We start from the raw sequence: 27,109 nt of genomic DNA, 5'->3' as shown, positions 1-27,109 counted from the left end.
TAGGTTAGGTAATAGTAGAGAAAAGAGAGGCTAGATATGTAAATTACTCCTAGTGGATTTATTTTCTATTTAGTATTATCTTTGGATTCTAAACTCATTGACCCTGAGATTTTGGACCTAAAACTCATCCCGTTACATTATTATATGTCACGGGTTTGGGGTAAGCAGACAACTAAAAAAGACAATAATACTTCATCTGTATAAGCATTATAATATTGTTGAACTATAAATGTCAAATTTACTTTCATCTTCTACAAATTTCTTTCGAGGGTATTATTTCTATAGAATTACCGTTTACTATAACGTATCTAACACATTCTAGGTTCTCTTATTTGTAGCAATTGTGCAGAAGTGAGAATACATACCTAATGACTGTGAGTGTATTTCATCAAAAATGACTGTGAGTGTAACTAGATGGTGTTTAAGTTGTGAGTTACAAGTGTACGAGCAAAGTGTTTGTAAATTATATTTAAGTATAATAGAAATATACATTTGAAAGATAAAGTCTTCATTTATCACCGGAGTAGAAATATGGTATGGATTCTTCATGAATATATCCATGAATTGAATAAGATAGTAACTACCATCATTAAAGATATTTTAGGTCTTAAAGGCCATAGAAAGACCCTCAAGGTTATATGCTTGGGGCATGAAAGTCCTTTCATACCTTTATTTTATTTTTAGTCTTTAACACAAGTCAATAAACGACAGATTTCACCGCCACTATGAGTCGACCTGTGACGACCATACCATAAATTACATGTGATCATTTAAGAACTCCACTAACGACCATATCCGTGAAAGGTGTCATCGTGGCGTAATATTTGGAAGAACTCCACTAACGACCGTATATATCAGAATACGATATCATTCCATATGATGCTGATGAAGAGGCTGCTAACGTCGGCTTCCTAGAATAATCAGATTCAGATTCTATCGAGGTGTTGCTAGATTCTTGAATTGTTGAAAGCATCTTTTCTAGATCTCTAACTATCTCCAACATCGAGGGGCGGTCCTGTGGATTGTCCTTGCAACACTTTATAGCTAGTGCGATAAATTCTGCCAGGCATTCTGCTGGGTAAGAACCCATTTTGCTGTCTATAATTGAGAACAAAGTACCTGACTTATAAGCTGAATTAACCTGGATTAAAAAGTAAAAATGACAATGAGAAAATGATAATGGATAATAAAAATATTGAATCTGAAACACAAGTATAAAACATCTCTTCAGTGGGCAAATAAATAAGTTCAGGAATTCTGTGATTCAACAACTTCGACAATATAAGGGTAACCTAGAAATAGGGACCTTTTCTGGTTTCGAGAATAATGTAGGGTCGAATCTTGTTATATTTGACTGTAATAGGAATAGTAGACACTAAATGATAAAGATAGGAAGTAACTACCTCACGAACGACGTTTTTACCAGATGATATTGGTGGCATCCCTGTCAAAAGCTCCATAAATACAACTCCTAAGCTATAAACATCACTCTTGTCTGTCATCTTACGAGTTAAAAAGTATTCTGGATCAAGATAGCCCTGTATGACATGCATTAATAGGTTCTCAGATATAAACAGTTTAAAGGCAACTCTAAATATAGATATTTTAATGTCCAAGGAAGTGAAGAACAAAAAGGAAAATAAAAAGTTCCAACAACAGATTCTAGATAGAAAAAATTGGCCTCAACTCCCTCCGCCATTTTTTGATGCATCAGTCCTTTTAGGCCTCAGCTCCTATGAAAGGTTTGCACAGAACAGGGTTTGCACAAGTTCGCACATAGCATGTAAGATTTGTGCTTGGTTTGTATGGTTTGAACAGGAGCCAAAGCGTAAAAGAAGATCTTGACTTGTTTTATAAGTTTCAATCAAGACCAACAGGAAAATGGGTTTTCAACCTAACTCTGTTCTTTGATAATATAATTTCAGAAAAAGGTTACTAGCATTTAGAGAACTTATAGCAAATCATCTTTACCGGGGTGCCCTTCACAACTGTTGATACATGACCAGGTAAAACCCCTTCATCATTTGGAACTGGTGCAAGCCGTGAGAGACCAAAATCAGCAACTTTAGCAGTAAATTTGGAATCCAGAAGTATGTTACTGGCTTTGATATCCCGATGGAATATTGGTGGGTCTGCCTCTGTATGAAGGTATAGAATCCCTTTAGCTGAACCAAGTGCAATACGTAACCTTGTGGAGAAGTTCAGGCTTTCTTTTGACTTAACTGCCACAACAGAAGAGGTATCTGTTTAGAGTGAGAAGAACTCAAACAATGTGTTTATGTGCTCCAAGTGAAAAGATCAAATAAGCTTTTAGAAGAATAACAAGAAAATTCACTATCTTGTGTATTAATTGGTACATAAGACTTTACACAACTTCGCAGATTGGCTTTTTCCCTTCGAAATCCTATCAAAAAGGAAATAACAGAACCTGGAAAAAGAGAACAGCATAACAAAGTAAACAGAATTACCAGAAATGCAATCCCGCAAAGATCCGTTTGGCATGAATTCGTAAATCAGCATCTGAAAATGAAGCAATAACATTACCAGATGCTCATTATTTATAGTCGATACTAGATGGAAATGACACATTACTAAAAGAAGAAAATTGGAAGTGTTTTCATTCAATTAAGGAATCATTCATGAGCCACAGAACAACAACTATTAGTTACAACGTTACACCACAATAACATCACTCCAATTTCCTAGGAATATGTACAGAAAACGGCCATTTAAGTAAAACCCTAGATTTTCATCTTAACATACCCAATGCATTTTACAAACACCATTCTAGGTTAACACTATATCTGGAAAATTTAACATTTTCTTTAAACAAAATATCCAGTAATTAAAAGGACCTAATATCTTGATCAGCACTAAGAAATTGTCAAGAATCAAGATCAATGAGTCCAGCAATATAAGTGTTACATTCAATGTGGACCATGCAGAAGCACTTAAGTGTAAAGATATGCAAGACAGCAAGAGAATGTACCTGCTCTCCTTGTTCATCACAGTATCCAACCAACCCAACCAGATTTCGGTGATGTAACCTTGATAACAATTCTATCTCCGTAAGAAATTCTCTTTCTCCCTGGAAGGATCCAACTTGTGCACGTTTTACGGCTACAGTAGTCTTGTTGGCTAAAATGCCTTTATAGACCTTTCCGTATCCCCCTTGGCCAACTTCCCCTGAGCTGTGGAAACTGTTTGTGGCTAATATCAGTTCTTTGAAACTGAAGTCTTTCACACCGTCAGTTTTGATGGAGACTTTCGGAGCTGCAAAATAGAAAAAAGGACTTCATTTAGCCACCTGTTGAGGTTTCTAGAATGAGTACACATGAATCTTATACAGTTGTAGTTGTTGGTACTTACATGGTTGTTTTCTTAACACCAAGTACTTATGCTTATATAATCTTCTGGTAATAAGGATTGAAATGATTGCAGTAACTGTTACTGTACCAGCAATGGCCCCTAATAAAATGCCAGCCAATGCACCTTTGCTTATAGCCACCTTGGAGGAATCTGCTTCACTAAAATCATTAATAATGAACAGCGAAAGACAGCTTTTACTTGACAACAAGGAAAGCAAAGCTTTTAGATTTAACTCAAGTCCTTATATGCACAGAACATTTTTCTATGGAATATAAGAACGAGTAATAAACTTCGTCTTAAGAACATGCAAGGTTTTCCTTCAATTTTTCAGTTATTTCACCCACCGACAAAGATTCTACTTCATGAATTCTTTTACCTGATAAGTTGAGCTATATTTGGTTCAGCAGTAACATCATGATCTTATTGTATTTTCTTTTTCTTTTTTTAATTAAAAGATGTGATATCTTCAATTTGCTTTACATGACAATCTTATTGTATTTTCAAGAAATAATAAACTCTATCACGAAGCCAGTTACATCCTAGACGTCATTCAAAGGACACACTATCACCTCAAAATGCTACGATCTCTGACATGAAGTGCTTTTCAGAAATTCATTAACGACATTAAAAATGAAAGAAGGAAATGGTTGAAGCCTAGATTATATATCATAGTGCGACTAACTACTTCAATAAAGTTCTCAGTCTAAATACTGTATTTCTCTATTAACAATAATATCCATATAGATTTTGAAACATACCACGGGAATGTAATTCAGGATAGTTGAGAAGATCGTATGGACCAAGAAGGTCGCTAGAAGGAAATGCCCATGTTGTGAATATGTTTCTAATTGCTCTAACCTCACTTTCATTTATTTGGATTGAGCGATTATCAAATAATAGATAAATCGTCAAGTTCATCCACAGCCTAGGACCGTTCTTCCAGCCATAGGAATAGATAGAGATCTGAAAAGGTTCCAATTTGAGATTTTCTGCCATGTACTCAATGAATGAGCTCTCGTATGGTGGAAAGTATGAGAAGCTAGGACTTTTCAGCTGATAGTCAATGTTAAGAAGTGCTGCACAAAAGCAGCGCCCTGTAGAAACTGGGGCATATTTAAAAGAGTAATCAGAAGGACATTCTCGAATAGCACAATTAGGCGAGGTGACAGTTATGTTTGCACGCTTATCAACACCTCCAGCTACAGACCCACAAAATGGTACTATATTTGAATTGGCACTGTCGCAAACTGGGTTTCCCTGAAGCCTGAAAAACCAAGGTAGAACGGGGTGGTCAAATTCAAACTACTGATACTAGGTAAGTTTTTTTTTCAAGAGAAAGAGGCATATACTAATTGTTAGCTGTATACTAAATATTAGCTAGATATTAGTCACATATTAGTTGTCTAATTATTTCCTAATTATGTAGATTTCTAAGATTGTCTTTCCTAGTTGTATAGTTTCCTAAGGTACAGCCCTAGCTGTGTTTCCTAAGGTAGATTCCTAGCGGTGTATATGTATGTGTATATTGATTGATAATTATAATAAGAAGAAATACAAAGTTCTTACTAACATGGTCTTAGAGCATCAAGGTATTTTTCCCCTTTTTTTCCAGAACATCGAAGTTTATTTTCAGAGCATTAGGGTTTAGCAATATTTCTTCAAGTTATTTCAAGAGTTAGGGTCTTCTTTCAAAACATCAGGCTATATATTGCTGTTGTTATTGTTTTTCCCTGCTGCCCAATCATCGATCTTTCATTTGCTGCCTAGTTGAGATTGTTTTCGTATATCACCCTCTTTCTTTCTTTGTTGTGTTGGTTGCCCTCTCACTTTATTTCACTGTTATGGATACAAATAAGTCTTCTATTGTAATGGATGTAGTGCCGGTGCTGTCAAAAATCACAAATCACAAGCTAAATGGTTCCAACTATATGGATTGGAGTAAAACTGTTCGTCTTTATCTTCGTAGTATAAACAAAGATAAGCATTCGATGATGATCCTCTAAGTGAGGATTCAATGGAGAAAGGGAGTTCAAGACAAACATGGCTCTGAGAGGACGCTCGTTTGTTTCTTCAAATTTGGAATTCCATTGATAGTGAGGTAATTGGCTTAATCAATCATTGCGAATTTGTTAAAGAACTAATGGACTATTTGTACCCCCGGAAAGGGAATCTCTATCGTATACATGAGGTTTGTAAAGCCTTTATCATGCAGAGAAACAAGATCAGTCATAAACTATTTTATGGCATTCAACAAGACATATGAGGAACTTAATATGTTGTTGCCTTTTAGCCCTGATGTGAAGGTTCAACAAAGACAACGTGAGAAGGTGGCTATCATGAGTTTTCTTGCTGGTCTCTCTTCTGACTTTGAGTCTGCAAACTCACAAATTCTCTCTGGATTTGAGATGACATCTTTACAAAATGTTTTCAGCCGCGTTCTTCGCACGGAAAGTACTCCACCTGCTCCGCTTAGTGGTGCTTTGGTAAGTAAAAGTAGTAACTATGCATCCGTGAGATCAAGTAATGGAACCAATGCAGGAGGCTCACAAGAATCTGAAAATCAAAAGAAGGAATCTGGAAACATCGTCTGCAACTATTGTCACAAACCAGGCCATACTAAATTTGAATGTCGAAAGCTTCACTATAAAATCAGCAAAAATACATGGCCGATGTTGCATTCTTTAATGAGAATTATGACAAATCTATTTCTTGTTTCAAGTGATGAATTTTCCAGGTTTACAGAGTATCAAGAGTCACTTAAGTCTTCACCTCCTTAAGTCATTGCTATTGCTGATTTAGGTAAACCCAAACACATGTCTTCATTCTTCATCCTCCAAATGGGTCATTGATTCTGGTGCCACAGATCATATGACAAGTAATTATAATCTCTTTTTTACTTTTCAACCACACACTTCAACTGTTACTTTAGCTGATGGGTCACAATCTTGTGTTTGTGGGTCTGGCACGGTGGCACCATCAACCTTTTTCTTTTGCTCCCCTTGTCGTCTGTCTTATATCTACCGCATTTATCCTTTAATCTGATATCAGGCAGTCCGCAGTCACTACTCGTAAACTTAATTGTTGCATATTGTTTTTTCCTGATCATTGTTTGTTCCAGGATATTATGAAGAAGAAGATTATTGGTAAAGGACATGAAGCTGGAGGTCTCTACGTTCTAGGTACATTGCTACCAACTTCTGCTGCTTACTCAAGCATAACTCCTCCATTTGAGGCTCATTGTTAGTTGGGTCATCCCTCTCTTCCTTTACTCAAGACAATTTGTCCGCAATGCAGTAAGGTATCTTCTTTAGATTGTGAGTCGTGTCAGTTTGCGGAAACATCATCGTCTTAGTTCTTATCCCGAGCCAATAAATGAGCAACAACTCTTTTTGAGTTAGTTCATTCTGATATTTGGGGTCCTTCTCCTATTTTGTCTAACCCTGGATTCGTTATTTTGTTACCTTTCTGGATGATTGTTCCCGCGTAACTTGGATATATTCAATGAAAAATTATTTAGAATTATCTCCTGTGTTTTGTGCAAAAATTAAGAAACAGCTTAGTGTGTCCCTTCGTACTTTGTGGAGTGATAATGCAAAAGAATATACACCCATTTATGTTTGCAGTCCACCAAACAGGTCTCAGCTACTGCAACAATGATCTCTTCAGATTCAACAATGTTCAACACAACAACAGAGTTTGAGTTTTGGTCCTTCCTCTGGTTGCATTGGTATGCTTTATGTCCTGTTTTTTCCACAGACATAGCATAGACCCTTCAATTTCTGGATCGTAGAGTTGGACTTAACTCCTCCTATCTTGTTCTTCTGTTTTTACTAGACTTCTTCTTCTTCTTCTTAGTAATCTTTGACCTGTCTTTCTTTCCAGAAGGAAAAGCTCAACTAAGTTAGCATCAGAAGAATTTAAAGAGAGGTTAGCAAACTTATCCTTGAGGCGATTTGCCTCTTCAGTCCTCATGTGACGATTAGCTCCTGAAGGGACATGTCCTTCTTGTGCTTCAGATGGTTTCTGTAGTCACTCCAGGATTGAGGAAACTTCTCCAACATAACATTAGCTTGAAGAATTTCGCACATCTTCATTCCTTCAGCAAGTATTTCAGCAACCAAGTTCTCATACACATGAACCTGATCCATGATTGAAGATTCATCGCTGATTTGGAACTGCAACCACTTCCCTACGATGTATTTCTTTCTTCCAGCATCATCAGCTCCGTATTTCTTTTCAAGGGTATCCCAGATATCCTTAGCAGACTTGTAGTTGACAAACAAGTCGAATAACTTGTTATCCATGTAATTCAGAAGATGATTTTGTTGTCTTTCTGTTGTTTGACAACATCACCATTCGAAGCAGCAGACCTATCCTTGATAGAGGTAATGTCGATTGTAGAACCAGTAGATAAAGTTTCGAACAGAATATATCTACTTCGAGTTGAAGAAGATAAGTAGCTTCTGTGACCATGTCTTGTAGTTAGTTCCGTCAAGAGGGATCATCTTAGACATATCCGATAGGGTTTTGATATTAACAACAACCATTGATCAGAAAATCACTTTCAAATTATTGGAAATATTGGGTAAATCAATGGATTAGACAAACCGGTAATAACTTTCTTCACTGTGTCGTGGTATGGAGGCCATTGCCTTGAAAGTGATTTCAGAGTAACCTTGGTGCAAATTACTGTTTCCGTTCACTCACCAAGGATTGACCACAACTTTACTGCCTCTGACTGCACTGACAGAGATAGTAATGGAGATTGCAGAACTCAAAGCTTAAGCAGACAAGGAGAGGAAGATAGCTGAAAATTGAGTTGTATTTTCTCTCTCGATTTCGGCCAGTATAAATAGCTTTAGAGAAACCCTAACCGACTAGGAAAATTGGTAAAGAAGTAAGGAGATAAACTCTTAGATTAAACCCACGAAATCAGTTTGAGATAAACTCAAAGACTGATTGGGTTAATCCCACCGACTTAGTCATAATCGAGTTTTAGTCAAAGTGAAACTACTCTTCGTGGCAAAAGAGTAATTTCACTTTAAGCTCCCAAGCACCTGAGTTCACGGGCTCACGGCCCAAAGGGCCAAGTAGCCCAAGTGCTAAAGGCTCAAGTAGCCCAAAGGCCCAAGTAGCCCAAGTGCCCAAAGAACCAAATGGCCAAAAGCCCAATTGCCTCGCATGTCTGAGCACGTGTGTGGGAACCTGCTTTACTCCACCATGTGCTTTACTATGACTTGTCAAGCAACTTATTATGAAGGATCTTTAGTTTCTCTAGTTGGAAGATGTGGGATAATTGTCTAGAGAAAGAAAGCTTTGAATGTCATTTTCTCTCTAGAGGTGGGCCCCACCCATGTGCTAACTAGAAGACAAGATAGTCTTGACTAGTAGAAAGTGGGTGAGGCTCACTCTCAATTAATTACAAGATGGTAATGGGCCCAATCAAGGAATGAATCCAAACGGGCCCACGCCAACGGAGACAATCTAAATTTACGTAGAAGTAATGGATAATTAGAAAAAACTTTATATAAAGAGAAACTTCAAAACCGTATGCAGATACTCATCAATATTCAGCAATCATATTGTGATGTCAAATTAAGGCTGTAAAAAGGAAAATAATCAGAATTCTAGAAAGCACAGACCAGGTTCCATCAATTTAAATAATGTGAGTTATGTAACCATACAACTGTTCTTTTAGTCGTCTTCATAAAAGGTTGTTGTTAGGTGATTCAAGTAGCAGCAGGGACAGAGAGAAGCCCATTACGCATGAGAAACTTGATGGCCTTTGTCAACTCTTGTTTTAACCAAACTGGGGCCTCTGGACTATTAGGCTATGAAATAGCAAAATAAACAGAACCCACGACACAAAACAGCGCATGAACTCTTAACTTAAGTAATCATAAAAAGGATATCACTGATACTCCTTCGTAAATGTAATACAAGTTTACCTTAACGTGACATTTCTAGGTGGTTTGAGACCTTCCGTAATGGTTGAGAGTGAATTGTTCCTGAAATCCCTGCATATTCATGGAGCACAAAGACGGGTTCAGAACCATGGATTCTTCTAGACGGCTTATGAATTATTACGAAACCACTTGAATAAATTTGTTTACAAATCTTACAGAATAAGTTCTGCAGATGCACTGAAGCTCATGTTCTGCCAAACAGTAGGAATGGAGCCACTTAAAAAATTATTCTCTAGCAACCTACAGAAAGAAAGAATATCATTTTGCAGACAGTGCAACAATTTCACAACTACTAGTCGCAGTCCTTATCTCGTTAGATTGAACCAATATACAGTTTCATATTCCTCAACGGAGCACCAATAAGAACATTACTGTCACGTACTAGGCACCGTATTTGTTCATCTCACTATTTTGGTTGTTCCGAATTTTGCTTTTTAGCGTATACAATGGGCGAGTAGCCTAAGTTTCATTCAATCCAAGAATGCAAAGTCGTAACAGATTTACAATAGATGCCTAGACAACCATATAACAGAAGAAAGATCTCACAGTTTCTGAAGATAAGGAAGTTCTGAGAAACTTGTAGGAATCGATCCATTGAGATTGTTGTTCGAAATATCTCTGCAGAAGAAATCTGATTAAATATAAATTCTTGACCGAAATTGACTTCCAATAAAGTTTAAATCACACGAATCAACTCTTTTTTTTTATTGGTCAAATTCCATTAGTCTGTCAGTACTTCAAGAAGTCAAAACCGCTATCGATGATATAATGGCAAAGGAGACCTGACTGTTTATCATTCAACAACGTTTTGTTTAATAAATGTCTCACATGGTTGTTAAATTGTCAGAAAGCTTGCTTGATGGAATGGATCCCGAAAGCTGATTCCAGCTAAGGTCTCTGTAAAACGAATCATTTTAACATGTTACTACAGTGTGTAGTTATCAGGATTCAGGAATTAAAAAACATAACATTTGGATATGTTGAAATGGAGAATAGTATAGAACTTACAAATAGTAAAGATTTGGAGTCCCACTTAGGTCAGGAACTGATCCCCGTAAGCTGCAGTTCCTCAGGCTCCTGTTAAAGTACCAGTATAACATTGTGAGATAGTTTCTTGAAGGAAGAGCACCCAGTTGAATAATCTATGGGAGGATAGTTCCCTTCTAGTACGAGCTTTTTAAGTAAACGTACAAGCAGAGTATTTAGCAATTGGCACCCAATAATCCTTTTAGTCATTTACCCAATTGTCACATTACCAGAAGATCTACTATGCCAAACCCCAAAGAGTAGAGGAACATAGTCAACATACATCATGTTCAACCCCTCACAACAAACAAAGGAGAGCTTAGACTTTTCTCTCTCATTGTTTACTAATGGACAATTTCAAGAAAATACTTGGGATGCTTTTGCATCATCGGGTATTGAGATATTAAGCACTTGAGGACTCTAGATAGTGGGCAATCATTTTAAAGTGTTGCTTCTTGGCGTGCACAAACAAATAGCTCTAGATTGCAATAAATTGGTGCCAGATATTAGCAACTCTGTGAACTTGCTCATGAGTGGTTAATAATGATGAAAGAATTTCATAAGACTTAAAGCTGTTGAATTATCCGGCAAATGGAGATAGGGAGCACTAATTATTGTACTTGCCAAAGTTACACACTTGGTATTTTCTTGTAAGACGAACAGATTTCCATACTTGTCTAACAAAGTTACCAATGGAAACATGGAGTAAGACTAAAAGGAACAACTGATCCTCCTATAAAAATAAGAAACACGAAAGGTAAATGGTTTAGGAGAAGTTGATATACAATTTCAGTAGTTTTGTACTACCATAAGAAGCTGGAACTTCACCACCAACAAAATTATTATTATCAAGTTGTCTGCACAGACAACACAAGAGATAGCAAAACATCAGTGAGAAAATCATTATGAACTTTTCAACAATCTAAGCATCAAATTAGTCAACGGATATGCAAGTGCCTAGATCAAATGATTGGCATATAGAAGCTGAAAAATCAACGGATGTCGGTTATAATGGTAGTGGGAAGACATCTGTTTTAATTACATACAAATATAAACGAAGCTGCTAGAGCTTTCAAGCCAAAGATTTGTAGCAAACTGCAAACAGTACTCCGGTTGATACAATGATACATAACAAAAGCCCAACCTACGTTTGTGTCTTTTCAAACAACGTAATCGTTATACTATTGCAAAAAGGCAGGTTACTCGAACCGTTTAAATACACAATGAGGCAGATATGGTTGTCTCAACATAGAGGTTGACCACAATGAAGTAGACTTGGTTGTCTCAACATGTGTATGTCATGGAAGACATCTCAGACTTCCAACAAATTAATACGTTAAGCTTAAAACAAGATTTTAAAGCTTTGATAGAACAAAACTGTAATTCATTTTTAGCCAAGGTAAAGCCATCTCTGTCCCTGATTTGAAGCTCTCTAGATCTTGCAGAAATTTCTCATTACTCTCTCAAACAGGTATCTTGCAGAAATTTGTGTTCGCTATGGAAAAGCTTAACTAGTAGGCTTCTATGTAAATACACTCATCTACCTGTGTTTCGGTATTTCTATTAGATAAAGAAGATGAAAAACAAATCAAGCAAAAAAAAGTTAGTCTTCAACTTGTTCAATAAATGTTAAGATACATACTTAGAAACACAAAGGAAATTAACAACTATGACTAAGAGAAGAGATCAAGTTATATCAAAATAAATAAGCATATTATCATTTTAAAGGAGTAACATACAGTATTCTCAAGCTTGAAGTTTCCGAGAACTCCGGCGGAAGATACCCAGTTAAGTTGTTGCTGTCCAGGAACCTAAGAACATCCAACAACAAAAAGCATGATCGAATCACAACATACCCCAACCAGATACAAAAATTTCAGAGCAACTGAAATCGGCGAATATACAGCAGGCATAGTAATATGTTGACCTTACATGTGAAGGATGTTGGGTAGTTTGAAAAGTTCAGGTGGAATTTGCCCAGTAAGTGAGTTATTTGTCATTCCGCTGAAATTAGTATGAGGACAAAACACATTATGGACAAGATGGTAGGAAACTGTGAAGTTAGAGCAAAATGATTGAAAAGACACCTACAGATGCGCCATGCTCGTTAAGTTTGCAAATGATTTGGGTATTGGTCCTGATATTTGGTTCAGATCTACTTGGAGACGTTGTATGTTAGCAAGGTAGCCAATCTCGTCTGGCAATGAACCTGAGAGCTTATTTCCATTCAAAAGCCTGTGCAAGAAAATGACTAGTCAGCATCTAATATATAAAAAGGTAAGCAAACTACAACATGAAAACGAACCAGCTACCCCTCAAGAATGCAAAATAAGCATACACGTTAACAATATTTTTAGCTACAAAGTGCTCCATGTATACCATCAATTTTAGTTTTTGTTATGTGTGTGCTCTAAAATAAGTTTTTACGCCTCAAGGCGGGGCGGCGCCTCGAGGCATACGCCTTAATGCGTAAAAGGCGTAAACTATTTCTTTTTCAAGGAAAATGACATCAATTATGTAACAAAAATAACATAGTTTTTCTACTTTACTACCATAATATAACGTCTAGTGTTTAATAAACAAAATACTAATGTTTTTATGTTGACAAACAACTCAAAAATAACAGGTGACTTTAGATGCACACGTTTTATTCTCGGGTTCAAATACGTACGCCTCGAGACATCAGGTGGTCGCCTCGCCTTGAGGCGTACCTCGAGGCGTACACCTTGAATGCTTTTTAAAACATAAATGGACAGGAAGAATGTCGGCATTCTTCTTATAATTGGTTCTGTTGGTAATATTTAGTCGGTTCAGTTAACTCAGACTTATGTTTATGATTGTTTATCCATTGTATCAAGGGAATTCTGTGTGATCCTTGTGTGCAAGTACTACATCAGTGAATATGAGGAATGGTTTGTCAAGCAAGCATCTAGAGTGCTGACATAATCATAAAACTATTGGTTCACCTGACGAAAAAAACGAGAAAATACCTAATCAATAAATGGTCAGTTCCAAATATGTAAACCTAATCCGTGCTAGAGAATTTAAAAAAAAATAACAAGAGACTACCCAAAGAAAAAGTACTTCTCCAAATTAACTTCATGGGTCGATGGCTCAAGATATTTATAAAGGCGACACCACTGAACAGATGCAGATACATCAAGTAAAGAAAAGAAAAGTAGTTTATGCATCTAACATAATTTAGCAATATAATTTTCTTGGCTGGTATTGGAGCATTATATAGGAAAATTGATCTTTACCAGATACAGTGTAAATTCAACTTACAGGACTCGCAGTGATACTAAATTTCCAATCTCCTTCGGTATACTGCCAGTGATGTGATTCCACATTAAATCTCTTCAGGGCAAATATGAACAGATATAGGAATTAGCAGGTGATGAAAATGCAAATTGCTAGGCGTAATAATATTGGTGAAACAAACTACTCTTGCAGTTTTACCAATTAAATACTCACAGTACTTCAATTTGAGATAGTTTACCAAACTCAGGTGCCAAAATTCCAGAAAGATTCAAGCTTAATAGCTCTCTGAAAAAGAAAATTTAGCCTATTAGTATTTGGGCATGATAAAAACTACAAACCAAAGTTTTATTGTTCTATAGGGAGATAATATGACTGTAATGGTTAGCATCACAAATAACAATATGAAGTATTGACTTCTAAAGAACAAATATACACAATATTTTTGTGCTTACTGCAAAATATATTGTGAATTTTATTTGGATATGATGGTAGTGAGATGGCACCTAAAGGCAGCAAAGCAGTCAATGGCGCAGAAGTGCTCAAAACCAGGGGATCTTCACATGTTCCATATGTTAGGCCTGTTCCAACAGGTCTCTCCCATAGGGTGCACTATTGTATTTCCATTTAAAATAAGATAAAGGACATACAATGTTACCTGGGTGTTATTAGTGTAACCTAAGATTGTGGCAAAAAAAGTTACAATGTTCTTTTACAGCGTCCTAATTATACAAAAGATCACAGAAGCTTAGGTTTTAGCCACTGCATCATTTCTAATCTAAAGGAAAACAGTTGCTTTAATGTTTGTGTAAAATTATAAGTCCAGCACAATTAGAGATGAATCAAAGGTGTTCTTTATTGATAATTGGTTATGTACTTATAGACTTTTACAAGAAGGGAAAATAACCTATTTAGAAATATAAGAATGGTAATTCTAATTACAGCTATAGGGAAAGCCGCCTTATTGTCACAGAAGACCTAAAAAAGGTTCTGGAATGGAAATCCGAAGGTCCTGAAAAAGGTATTTTAACCATTGGAGCTCGCCTGTAAGAAAAGCAAGAGTACGATATTCTGCCTCAGCAGATGATCGGGAGACAGTCGGTTGTTTCTTGGATTTCCAAGACAACGGACTCGCACCAAGCATTGTGAGATAGAACGACGTGTAATGGGGCAGCTGGCCCAATCAGAGTCAGCAAAACCCGAAAGTGCCAAAGAGCTAGAAGATGAAAGGAGGATCCCATGATCGAGTCCCCTTTAAATATCTTAGCACTCGAGTCGCAGCATCCATATGCGTTGAACGGGGATGCTGCATAAATTGACTTAAATAATTCACTGAAAAGACGATATCAGGCCTCGTTACAGTGACATAAAGAAGTCAACCAATCAGACTTCGGAAAGAAGTGGGGTCGTCTAAAGGTGTACCATTTGTAAGTAACAATGTCAAATGTTGTTCCATAGGAAATACACTCGGTTTGGCTTCGAGAAGTCCAGAATCACGGATAATGTCTAAGGTGTATTTCCGTTGACAGAGGAAAATACCCTTAGGGGACCTAGATACTTCTAGGCCTAAAAAAATATTAAAGTCGTCCGAGATTTTTAAGAGAAAATCGTTTCTCGAGACGTTGTCGAAGGGAGTCAATTTCCTTGTTATCATTGCCTGTAATGATGATGTCATCTACATAGACAAGAATAGATAGCAGTCGGATCATTAAAATAACTGAAAAGAGAATGGTCGGACGAAGATTGAGAAAGAGGAAATTGGGTTTCATGTTTTTTTTTTGTCAAAAAGACAAATTATCTTTTTGTCCTTTTAGGCCCCATAAAAGTTTGGAAATAGTCTTGAAGGACAATTCTAAAAGCACCCCCATTTATAATGCCGAAATTGCCCTTAGAATCTTAAATTGCGAAGCTTTGCAAACTGGTTTGCACTGATTTGCAATCTAATTTACAGAGCTTTGCAAACTGGTTTGCACTGTTTTGCAATCTGGTTTGCACTGATTTGCAATCTGGTTTGCACTGATTCGCAATCTGGTTTGCAGAGCTTTGCAATTCCGTTTGCGTTGCTTTGAATTCTGGTTCGCCTTGCAATGACTTTGCAATCTGGTTTGCGGAGCTTTGCAATCTGGTTTTGCAAACTAGTTTGCACTACTTTGAAATTTGATTTGTCTTGCAAAGCTTGCAATCTAGTTTGCAGAGCTTTGCAAACTGATTTGCAATCTCGTTTGCAAACTGGTTTGCACTCTCGTTTGCAAACTGGTTTGCAATCTAGTTTGCAATAAGGTCAGTTTCGTCTTTTCTCTATATTAGATTATTTACAGAAATGCCATAGGGAGCTGAAGCCTATAAAAAGTTGATAAATCTTTTTTAACCAAAACTCATATTTTTTAGGGATTTTTGGCCAAATTTCCTATTGAGAAAAACCTTCGGCTTTTAAACCAAAGGAAAATTTAGCAAACCATTGCCTAGAAGCTTGTTTCAAACCATATAATGATTTGTTCAAGCGACAAACTCTAGTGTCACCTTTGCTGCTAAAACCTGGAGGAATGGTCATATAGACTTCTTCTTCCAAGTCTCCTTGGAGGAAAACATTATTGACATTTAACTGATGCAACAACCATCCTTGGATACATGCAAGTGATAAGAGGACACGAACAGTTATCAATTTGGCAACTGGAGCAAAAGTAGCATGATAGTCGACACCTTCAACTTGGGTATACCCTTTGGCGACGAGGCGTGCCTTCTAACGTTCGATGGATCCATCCGAACGATATTTAATTTTGTAAACCCACTTACAACCAATGGGTTTCTTGCCAGGTGGCAACGAAGTCAGAGACCAAGTATTATTAGTCTCGAGGGCTGAAATCTCTTTAGTCATCGCCTCACGCCATTCTGGAGATGCAGAGGCGATTTTGTAAGATTTGGATTCTTCCGTGGTGATGACGGAAGTGAGAAAAGCCTTATGGGAAGGACTAAAATGGTCGAAACTGATATAGTCGACCAGTGGATAAGGAGTGTGCAAAGATGTCGTTTTTGAACTAGAAAGAATATTCAATATAGTCAGCCAAATAAGCAGGCGGAATCCTAGCACGAACGGGTCGTGTAGTATTATCAGGTTCCTCGGCAGGGGAGTCAAGTGGTGAAATGTCATTAGTGGCAGAAGGTCGAGGAAAAGCGGAAGCAGAAAAGTCTGGGGAAGATGCATTATCAAAAGAAGCCATAGGCACCTCTACAGGAGATGGTGAAGATAAATCCTCGCTGGAGTCAGATGAAGTCAGAGGCTCAACCGAAATAGGAGGCGCTGACTCAATAAAGGCAAACGAGGAGAATTAATCGAAGGTGAGGGCGAAGACTCGACCAAAGGTGGAGGTGGAAAAAAATTGTGTCGCGACGGAGACTGGAAAGTGTTGCGAGAAGGCACAGGGTCATCCAAAATATTCAAAGGAGTAAAAATGTGCGAGTCAGATGAAACGGCAGTAACCGACGCAAAAGAAAATTTGTTTTCAAAAAATGTTACATTTCGAGAGTCATAGAGGGTTTTACTCTCTAGGTCATAAATGGTGTAACCCTTCTTTCCAAAAGGGTACCCGCTAAAGATTTCTGGTTTAGCTCGCATATCAAATTTAGTAGTAGCTTTGACATTATTAGCAAAACACAGATACCCGAAAACACGGAGGGTCGAGTAGTCTGGTGGAGTATCATATAAAACCTTATAAGGTGACTTAAGTGATAGAATAAGAGTTGGCATCTGATTAATTAAGTTGCCGTTTTTAAACACTCACCCCAAAAACTGAGGGGGAGATTAGCTTGAAATCGCAAGGCACGAGCGACATCCAACAAGTGTCTATGTTTGCGTTCAACGACCCCATTTTGTTGTGGAGTATGAACGCAACTGCGTTGGTGGATAATACCATTCGACTGAAACCAAGACTGTAAGTCCTTAGTGAGAAATTCAGTGCCGTTTTAGGAACGAAAAGTCTGAATAGGGCAGGTAGAGTTGGTTGCTGAATCAGAAGAAATGGACTTAATAGTCTTTTGATATTGTTTAATTGTGAAATTGAAGAAATATTCTAAATATTTCTTAGTCTCGGACTTAGACTGCAAAAGAAATGTCCAAGTATATCTGGAATAATCACCAACTAAGGTGAGAAAGTATCGCTTATTTGTGAGCGAAGGAACAAGAAAAGGTCCCCCAAATGTCAGCATGAACTAATTGAAAAGGAAAAGTACTAACAGAAGTACTTTTATGAAAAGGCAATTTAGATTGCTTGGCCATAGGACAAATTGTGCAGTCATGCGAGTGGTCAAAGCGAATAAAATCAAAACCCTGAGATAAGTGTTTGAGACGATCCAAACTAGGATGTCCCAATCGTCTGTGCCAAAGGTCAAGCGACTTATGGAGAGTAAGTGCTGAAGATTTATGGCGTAAAACATATAGATCGCCAACCTCATCAGCTTGTCCAAGCAGACGAGTTGTCAAGGCGTCCGTAAAGACGCACTGAGAAGGTGAGAAAGTTGCAAGACAATGTAACGATTTACATACCTGTCGTACAGAAATCAAATTAAATTGGAAATTTGGAATATGATAAACGTTTTCGATGTGTAAAGAGTCAGAAAAAACCACTTTACCGATAATGATGCAACTTTACTCATTGTTCTTAGTCAAACAGTTGCTTTAATGTTTGTAATGATGCAACTTTACTCATTGTTCTTAGTCCCATCCGACTAGATTACTACTTTGTACCATCCAACATGATGATGCAAGATTGCAAGCTAAGGTTAAAACTAGTATATCTTCCCTTGTTATTCAAATAATAATTAGTGTTGAAATATGTAAACTAGGTATCAGCTTAGGCTTATGCCAAGGAGGGTTGACCCCCAGCTTGTTTTTTTTTTGAATAATTTGATTGAATTAAGTAAAGGGAAACGAATTTACAAACCCCTAAGGGTTAAGAAAGCGAAAAAACATTACAAGAAGAAGATAAAAGCATCCCAATTCTCGACCATATCCACAAAAGGATAAATCTTAACGACCGGAATGGATCTGCTCCAATGGAACAGGAAGCACTTCGCAGAGAAGATGACATGCTCTGTTGAACGATATTTTTCGCGGAAGATGACCTCATTCCTGGCCTTCCAAATGGCCCAAATGATGGCTTTAGGAATTAAGTTTATGATTAACTTTTTCAATTTAGTACCTTGCCAAGCCAGCAACAGATTTGGGACCTGAGCTAACATCAGACTCGAAATAAAGTATTGCCAAACTTTGTTGGTCGACTCGCAATGAACAAACAAATGGGACACCGATTCTTCATCCTTCTTGCAGAGAGGGCATCTATTAGGAGTACACTGCCAAACTTTGTCGGTTGACCCCCAACTTGTCAATTGCAAGGAGAATCCGACCCGTCTCTAAATTATCCCCATTTCTTTTATATCATTTTATTTTATCTTTATTTAAGATATTATTTTTAGTTAAATACCTGAATTATTGTTATCTGTGAACCTCCGTATAAAGCTTCCGCATATATGTTCACATCTTGAAACCTTTAAAGTTCTGAATAATTAGTTCTTGTCCTAAGATAGACTAGGAGCCTGTTGCATTGAGGGAAACATATCAACTAATGTGAAGATTAACAAACGGGATTTAACAATGGTCACCAAGAGCCACATGGGCTAGCAGACATGCCACCAGGAGCCCACACTAAGATGACGGGATCGAGCTCAAGAAGCATTATCAGCTGTAAGATTTCGGTTTTGGTTAAGGAAAGCTATATACCTCCATGTTTATTTATAATAGAAGAGTAATACAATCATTGAAAATAAATAACGTAAATATAGAAATAATCCTAATTCTAATGTAATTGTATCTTGGAGATATATATGAGAATATTTTCCTTGATTTGTATCTTGGGTAGGAATATTTGATTTGAGTCCCACATTTACCCTTATTACCTTCCCGCAAATTGAACGAGGATCAGACCGAAAGTTTAATTTGGGAAGTAACTTGACAAGACGATTCTTTGACACGTTCTTCATTAAGACAGACATTAAATTGGTTGTGAACAAGTTTTATTTTTGGTGTAGATCGGTAGAAATATTACGACAGTAATAACGAATAAACCTGATATAATAACAACGAGAAAGGTTGCACTTAGTGAGCATAACTACTCTGGGTTCAGACGCTCACGAGACGTCTGCCTTGTGAAGACAAACCTAACAAAAACACCAACAGGGAGGCAACTACTTTGCACTCCAAACGACGACAACAATGACGGCTGATATTAGCGATCGACAAAAACTGTCCTTTATGGATATCAATCGTGCACCAAAATTGAATTAACTTTGAACTTACTTGGACATTTAACTCTGGAAACATCCATGGATCCCCTTGCCGTTATAAGTAATCCATCCATCATTTTTATATACTCCAAGACAGAATAGAATTGCCAATGTGGATGCAATTTCATTCTTGATAACAAAAACCTTTAAAATCCACGACCGAATACTATAATATTGGTAACTAGAATCTCCACCATTAAAAATTATTGAAAAAACATCAAAAAAAACTTCGACGGTAAACCTTGACTAAATTTATTAAGAAGTATGAACTAAGTTAATTAAAAAAATAAAGGAGAAAAAAAAAAATAACTATGGGTCCGACGGACGGTAGTCAGGGTAGCGGCTACCGCCGCCGGTTAAGTGGAAACTAGGATGGAAACTGTACTCTTTAGAGTTTTGTAACTCTCAAACCATGAAAGATTTAGGTTGAGGATAACCATATACCTCTATGTTTATTTATAACAGAAGAGTACGTAATACAATCGTTGGACATAAATAACGTAAATATAGAAATAATCCTAATTCTAATGTATTTGTATCTTGGAGATATATGAGAATATTCCCCTTGATTTGTATCTTGGGTAGGAATATTTGATTTGAGTCTCACATTTACCTTTATTATCAGCTAGCTTTAATTCTTATCTTTGTTTAAGGTTTGGTGATGCAGGAACTTTGAAGGCCCAAATCTACCTAATAAAGATCTGTAGCTTATCAGAAAATATATCTTGTTAGTTATAATCCATTTGGCTGGGAGCAAACTTGGACCTGTTAGAGATAAAATTGGAGTCCTTACTCCTTAGGATCAAGTTCAGGTCCGATAAGGACTCTTTAGTTTCTAAATATGAGGTGCTCTTTCGGACGAGACATAAAGGCCTACAAATATGTTATTATCATGTGGTATTCATCTATTGATCGATTTGAACCAAATTTCTGAATTTATTTATTTTTGTCCTTTGCTTCATTTACATGTTTTTCCAGTTAATTTTAGTAGATAATCAAGTTCCTATATCAGTTGTTTTAAGAGTTCCCTTGTGCTACATTATCTGGGATGTCTTAAGTAAAGGTCTACTTACAAGTTAAAATGTGGTGGCATCAAAGTTTCTATTGAGTTGGGCTGAATTTAAACTTATCTATCTGCTCATGGGGGGTTACCCTTATCTGCTTGTTGTTGGGTTTGTCTTCTACCTCTAACGAGGTACGTCTGTTAGGATAGAGTCCAGTACATTGGGGGCTGTTGTGACTGAGTGTTATAAAAGCACATTTCTCCTCTACCAGAACCTTTAACCAATGAAAGCTGACTGTTATAAAAGAACAACACTGTTGGAAGAACTTACAATATTTGTACGTGCATGTATCCGTCAGGTCCTGCTTTGCCAAGGCACAAGATACCAATCCAGTTTGACGTACATGGATCCCCCTTGTTCCAGCTCTTAAGATTTTCATAAGGGTCAATAAAGGTACTTCTAATAGCTCGTAATGCAGTTACTGCAAGATAATAATAATAATGATCATTTGAGAATCTCATAGTATTTTTTTCTTTCGAGAAGAGGCCAGATGTTATTGCTTAGGCCAAAAGTCAAAGGATGAATGCAAGAGATCTAGAAATAATACATAGGCATGTGTATAGGCTTTACATAAGGAATTTATTATTTGGAGGACAAAGGAAGGAGATCCGATCAATGTGAGGAACTTTTATAGGAGATCCAACCAGAAGGATGATCTTCTGAGTCAAGGCATAATCGAGATGATTTGGAGAAGCCCAATCCTGCCTAGAGTCAGCTTCAGTGTGTGGGCAGCAGTTCTTCAGAAACTTCCCACAGTGGATAACCTCAAGAAGAAAGGAATGCCAATAGTGAGCCGATGTATTCTTTGCAAACAAGATGAGGAAACCACCAACCATTTGTTCCTTCAGTTTCCAGCGGCCGAAAGTTTATGGATCTACTTTCTTTCTTTTTCTTTTTTTTGAAAAGTTTGAATTAATATGGGGGGAAATAATATACAAAAAGAATTGGGATGATTTACAACTCTGACTTGCTACTTCATTATATCATCCCAACTCGAAATAAACTCATGATACGCCAAATGTTTTGCGCACCCAATATTCCTATTCCAATGAAACAAAAGACCTAAGATGTCTTCCACTTCTATGTTAAGGCAGTTAATGGAATCCTTGAAAATCCCATCATTTTCCTGTCTATCTCCTTTAGAATTCCTAGCAGAATAGAGATAGAAAGTAGAGTATTCGCATCCAAATAGAAATTGTCACTGTATAAAAGTAGAGTATTCATATCCAAATAGAATATGTCCAGCATGTTTCTCTGTTCCTAATGCAGGCATCTATTTGCAATAGGGAATCCTAGTTATACCTCAAAGCTTGTATCATATCCCATTCAACAATTGTCTCTCGATTTTCTCACACGATAGCTAACTACTTTCAGTGGTTCCCATTTGCTTGTTCGGTGTTCTTAACTCAAACATTCTCGGAAAACTACTTTTCCTGGGATGTCCTTCTTTCCTCTTAGAGATCGACATCTAAACCTCCATATCACAAGGCAAATGATATATCGGGATACATAGGTCATCAATGATTCAAATATCTATCGTCCTTAATTTAAGTCGATATTTGATGTCTCTCAACTATGGTTATTTTATTCTTACAGTAAGACTATTGAAAACAAATTAGGCATATCAATTTACCTTCGGAAGGATCAGTAGTTTGGGAAGCTGCAATGACAAATGAAACAGCAAAAACATATCCTAAAAGACAGACTTTTCCTCTCAGCATCTCAGTGTCCTGCAAATTAAAGATTACCACAATGAAAATAAAGAAAAGATTATCAAATTATCAAATATTTTAGCTCCAATACCATAAAAATAACAATAGAAAATTTGGGGAAATCCTTCATTTTTTTTTGAAAATTTGAATCAATATAAAAAATCCTTCATTAAACAGCTCAAGTTCATCTAAAAGTTAACTACTATCCTCCTAACAATCTCATCCGATACTAGTAATTGAATTCAATTCAGAAGAGCAATAAGCTCACTAAATTGATACACCCTACTCAATCAACACCTCATAAATGAACTGAACAAGTCAAATCAAGATACTTACTTCCGAAGACCCTATAATTTGGAGGAACTCCAGCAGATCTTCAACAAACAAATCGATTGAAATTTATTGATGCCTCTAAATTGTAATTGAACTCTGTAAAGATGATCAAAGGAATAATAATAAAAATAACAAGAGATCAAGATGAATTATAATTGTGGGTGAAGGAAGAAAAAGTTTGAGAAAATGAAATTTGAGAGAAAATTTAACAAAATCAAATCAGTATTTGACTAACTCCTACTGGGTTTTCTTTCTTTGTTTAATATTCAAGCTTCTTTCAAAGACTTTTTTGTTGAAAGAGTACAAAGACCTTGAAAATATCTGGAAGGATAGAAACCACAAGGTCTTTAGAGAGGAGAATTTATCTACTTCAGTAGATGTGGACGACATTAAGGGAACTATCCTACTCTGGATTAAGTTCGATGAGAAATATAAACATGTAACTTATGCTGATTTAGTGAACAATTGGGAGGCATGGATGATGTGAGGAGTCTGTTCCCCTAGATCACCTTGCCTCCTAATTTTTTCTCTGTATAGTTTTCTCTTTCTATATATTCAATCTTACTTTCAAAAAAAAAAGACCTTGAAAAATGATAGGATGGATACGACTATCTATATATGTACTTTCTAATAGGAGTTCAACAATCAAAACTAATTATTTTTCTTTTTTAGTAGAACGCGAAAGAGCCTTATATTATGAGTATAGTAAGGGGTGGGACTTCCCCTGCTCGGGTGACTATCTCTGATATGAACTGATACCACCAACTACCCGGTCTTTAACTTAGGAGAGAAACACTTTTTTTGGGAGTTTTACTCATTGATTTGGAAGAAAAAACTGAATGACTTATGTGGCTGCGTTTAGTAAAGAAATTTTACTTGTCAAGGAAAATCCCAATATTTAACTCACTTAGAGGGTTTCACATCAGCTAACAGATGTGGCACGTGCAACATAGATCAAGATCATTCTTATGTATTGCTAATGTTGGTTTCTCGCTGTGGAAGTAGAGGCCTTTCCAGTTTGATACATTTTAATGTCTACCAAGATGTACACAGAAGCTTAGGACTCACAATGGCTTAGGCGAGTAAAGGAAACTTCCGGGGTTTACCACCCCATGCGGTTGTAGGAGCACAACCACTTCAGTATATTAATCTTTCTCCTTCTAAGACTAAAGAATAAGTTAACTGTTAACCTTAAGGAGATTAATCAGGACATGGGTTTTCACAAGAATGTACTCAGTTTAACCCATTGCCTAGCGAAAGGCATCATTTAAGAAGATAAACCAAGATAGAAATGGAAAAAAGAATAATCTAACACTCGCGAACAGATATAAGAGAACATACTTGCTCACATTCTTCGTGGCAGTATCCAAGCAAAAAAACTAGGTTCCGATGATGTAATCGTGACAACAATTTTATCTCCGTGAAGAATTCTTCTTGACCCTGTAGAGATTCTTCTTGTGCACGCTTTATAGCCACAACTGTTTTATCTACTAGAATACCTCTATAAACTGTTCCATAACCTCCTCGGCCGATCTGAGTGAATTCACTGAAATTGCTTCTCACCAGGGCCATTTCATCAAAACTGAAGCTTTTCAAACCCATGATACGAATTGGCACCATTAATCCTTAGGGGAAGTAATCAGAACAGATTTAGATGGAAATACAGACTACTTTAATAGCTAATATTGTCACACGTTAAAAATATGTTTAGTCTGTAACCTAAAATTAGTAACTTCTCTATGAACTTTACATGTTGAAAAATGCCAAGAAAGGTATATCTTACACTACATCAACATGTAGGTACCCATCATTCCAAGCTTTGTCAAAGCATAAAACTCCTAGCCACTTGAAATTACAAGGATCCCCTTTTCCCCAACTTCGGAGACGCTTTAAGGGATCAATGAGACTACTCTTGATTGCTAGCAATGCATCAACTACATTTTATGTACACAAATCATCAAACATAAGTAGGTTGACATCTTACATGTTAGGTTTCTAATGTTGGTGTTTGTACTCATGTCTTTCATTTCTTCAACCTAATAGTACTACACGAGAAAAAAAGAAATCTAGACTGACGGACTGACCTTATCTCTGAAGTTCAATGACATAAATCCAGAAAAAAAAAATAAATTTTTGGGTAATTTCGAAAGTCTCAGGTGCAGTTGGAAGAAAAAGAGTAAATCGTATTTTATGATACCTTGCTATCTTGCCCTAAAATCGTGGAACTAATGTAAATTTTTCTTTCCAGGAACACTGAATTTATACTGATATCTAAATCTAATACTTGAGATTTAAAGAGTATTCATTTTCCATCAGCAAGGGTACTAAAACTCACCTTCTGAAGGGTCAGTCACCTGAGCTACCCAAACCAGAGCAAAGCAACAGAGGAAAATAGCAAGAGTGGTTCCTGATATCCCACATCTCACCCCTGGCATATTTATCCCTAATAAACGAAACAAATCTAGTAATTTTAAATGATAACTTGAATTTCTCAAATATACTAAGGTCAACTTGAGAACCTCATAAACCCTAAATTAGTTACAGTTCAAACCCTAAATGGATTGTCATTAGCTAGCAGTTTGATTAAAAAATAAATAAAAAACAATTCCAGTAGTTATATTAAGAAATCCAAAAATAAGAAAGAAAACTGAAAATCTCTATGATATTCTAAAGACAACACAAAAACCTCACAAACCCTAAATTGGTTGCAGTTCAAACCCTAAATGGGTTCGTCACTAGCTCGCAATTTGATTCAAAACAACCATAGCAGTAGTTATATTAAGAAATCAAGAAACAAAAAGAAAAAAAGAAAACTCAACTGATAAAAATCATAAAGAGCAGAAGGAAAAGGAGATTGTGAAGTTGATTTCGATCATTATCTGTTGAAGATGATCTAATATGTTGTTGAAATAGGGTTTCCAAGATCATTAATGGCGAAATCGTCATATGGTTAGTAGCAGATTTCACTCCAAGTTAGAAATAGGGCTACTTCCTTCGTCACTCAAATTAAAATCAGATTGTCGATTTCTGGCGCCAAACAACAAGAAGCTTATAAGTAGTTGGCGCGAAAGAACAAGAAAATCTTAACCAACGCGAGAATTCTAACATGCACATTCAGCTATTTGGTTGACTGGTTCACCAATGAAGGATTTTGCTCTCTGAGGAGTTTTATGGGCACAATCTACTTTACTTTTTTTTTGTTGAATGAAAAATACAATGAGGGACCACTAAAACGGAAAAGATTAGCGAAATCCTGGAAAGAATGCCAAGAACGTCGACAATGGTTTTGCCTGCTCCATTTAGCTAAGTTGTCTGCCCGACCATTGTTCTGTCTGGTTGTATGCTTGAAGATGATACTTTCAAACTTGTCCTTGAGAGCGAGGATTTCATCCATATGTTTTCCGGATGCCATTGAATGGATGCGTTAGAATTATAGAGGTATTTGATATGGTTTTGATTATCATTTTCTATATGAAACCCCCCATTGTTGAGTCATGATGCTTTGATTGAACTGAAACCCCCATTGTTTTGCAAGAATTTGTGAATCATGGGGGAGTTATTTCAAGGTAATGTTCAATGTGTGAAAAAGAAGTCTTTGCCTGATTATCTCTGAGGAAAAATTGGGGAATTCTGTGGAGTAGATCGTTCTCTCAGAGAAAATGGATTTGGAAGATGTTGAATTACCCACTTTAAGCTTCATTACTGAAATTGCAAGGTAGCTAGGTCAAGCCATGAGATTTTTCATCTTTTCAACTTTGATGTCAACGGAGAGAGAGAGAGAGAGAGAGAGAGAGAGAGAGAGAGAGAGAGAGAGAGAGAGAGAGAGAGAGAGAGAGAGAGAGAGAGAGAGAGAGAGAGAGAGAGAGAGAGAGAGAGAGAGAGAGAGAGAGAGAGAGAGAGAGAGAGAGAGAGAAAAAAAATGAAAGAGTAAGAGAACAGGAAAGAGATGGTGAGATACAGTGAGTGAAAGATAGCAATAGGAGAGAGAGACATGAGGGAGAGATAGGGAGAAGATGAAGATTAGGGAGCAATGTTTGATCAAGTC

At 36.8% G+C, this 27,109-nt stretch overlaps 1 pseudogene across 1 annotated transcript; it reads right to left on the bottom strand.

Moving 5' to 3' along the window:
- Positions 1-701: 701 nt before the first annotated feature.
- Positions 702-26,089, bottom strand: LOC147568661 (putative LRR receptor-like serine/threonine-protein kinase At1g06840; annotated as a pseudogene). The gene is made up of 23 exons (XR_015231077.1): positions 25,884-26,089; positions 25,400-25,507; positions 24,406-24,689; positions 22,653-22,749; positions 21,290-21,440; positions 13,836-13,907; positions 13,647-13,718; positions 12,453-12,596; positions 12,294-12,365; positions 12,101-12,172; positions 11,147-11,218; positions 10,344-10,412; positions 10,164-10,232; positions 9,882-9,953; positions 9,492-9,575; positions 9,318-9,386; positions 4,128-4,633; positions 3,370-3,519; positions 2,990-3,273; positions 2,469-2,520; positions 1,972-2,222; positions 1,404-1,538; positions 702-1,141 (listed from the first exon to the last, which is right to left on the bottom strand). The product of XR_015231077.1 is annotated as a putative LRR receptor-like serine/threonine-protein kinase At1g06840 (transcript).
- Positions 26,090-27,109: the final 1,020 nt, after the last annotated feature.

Source organism: Eschscholzia californica, unplaced genomic scaffold (assembly GCF_041429995.1).
Source record: "Eschscholzia californica isolate CP2 unplaced genomic scaffold, dmEscCali1.0.p SCAF_1, whole genome shotgun sequence".
Classification (NCBI taxonomy): Eukaryota; Viridiplantae; Streptophyta; class Magnoliopsida; order Ranunculales; family Papaveraceae; genus Eschscholzia; species Eschscholzia californica.
Note: the sequence above shows the minus strand (reverse complement) of the source record. Positions and strands in the feature narration are given on the sequence as shown.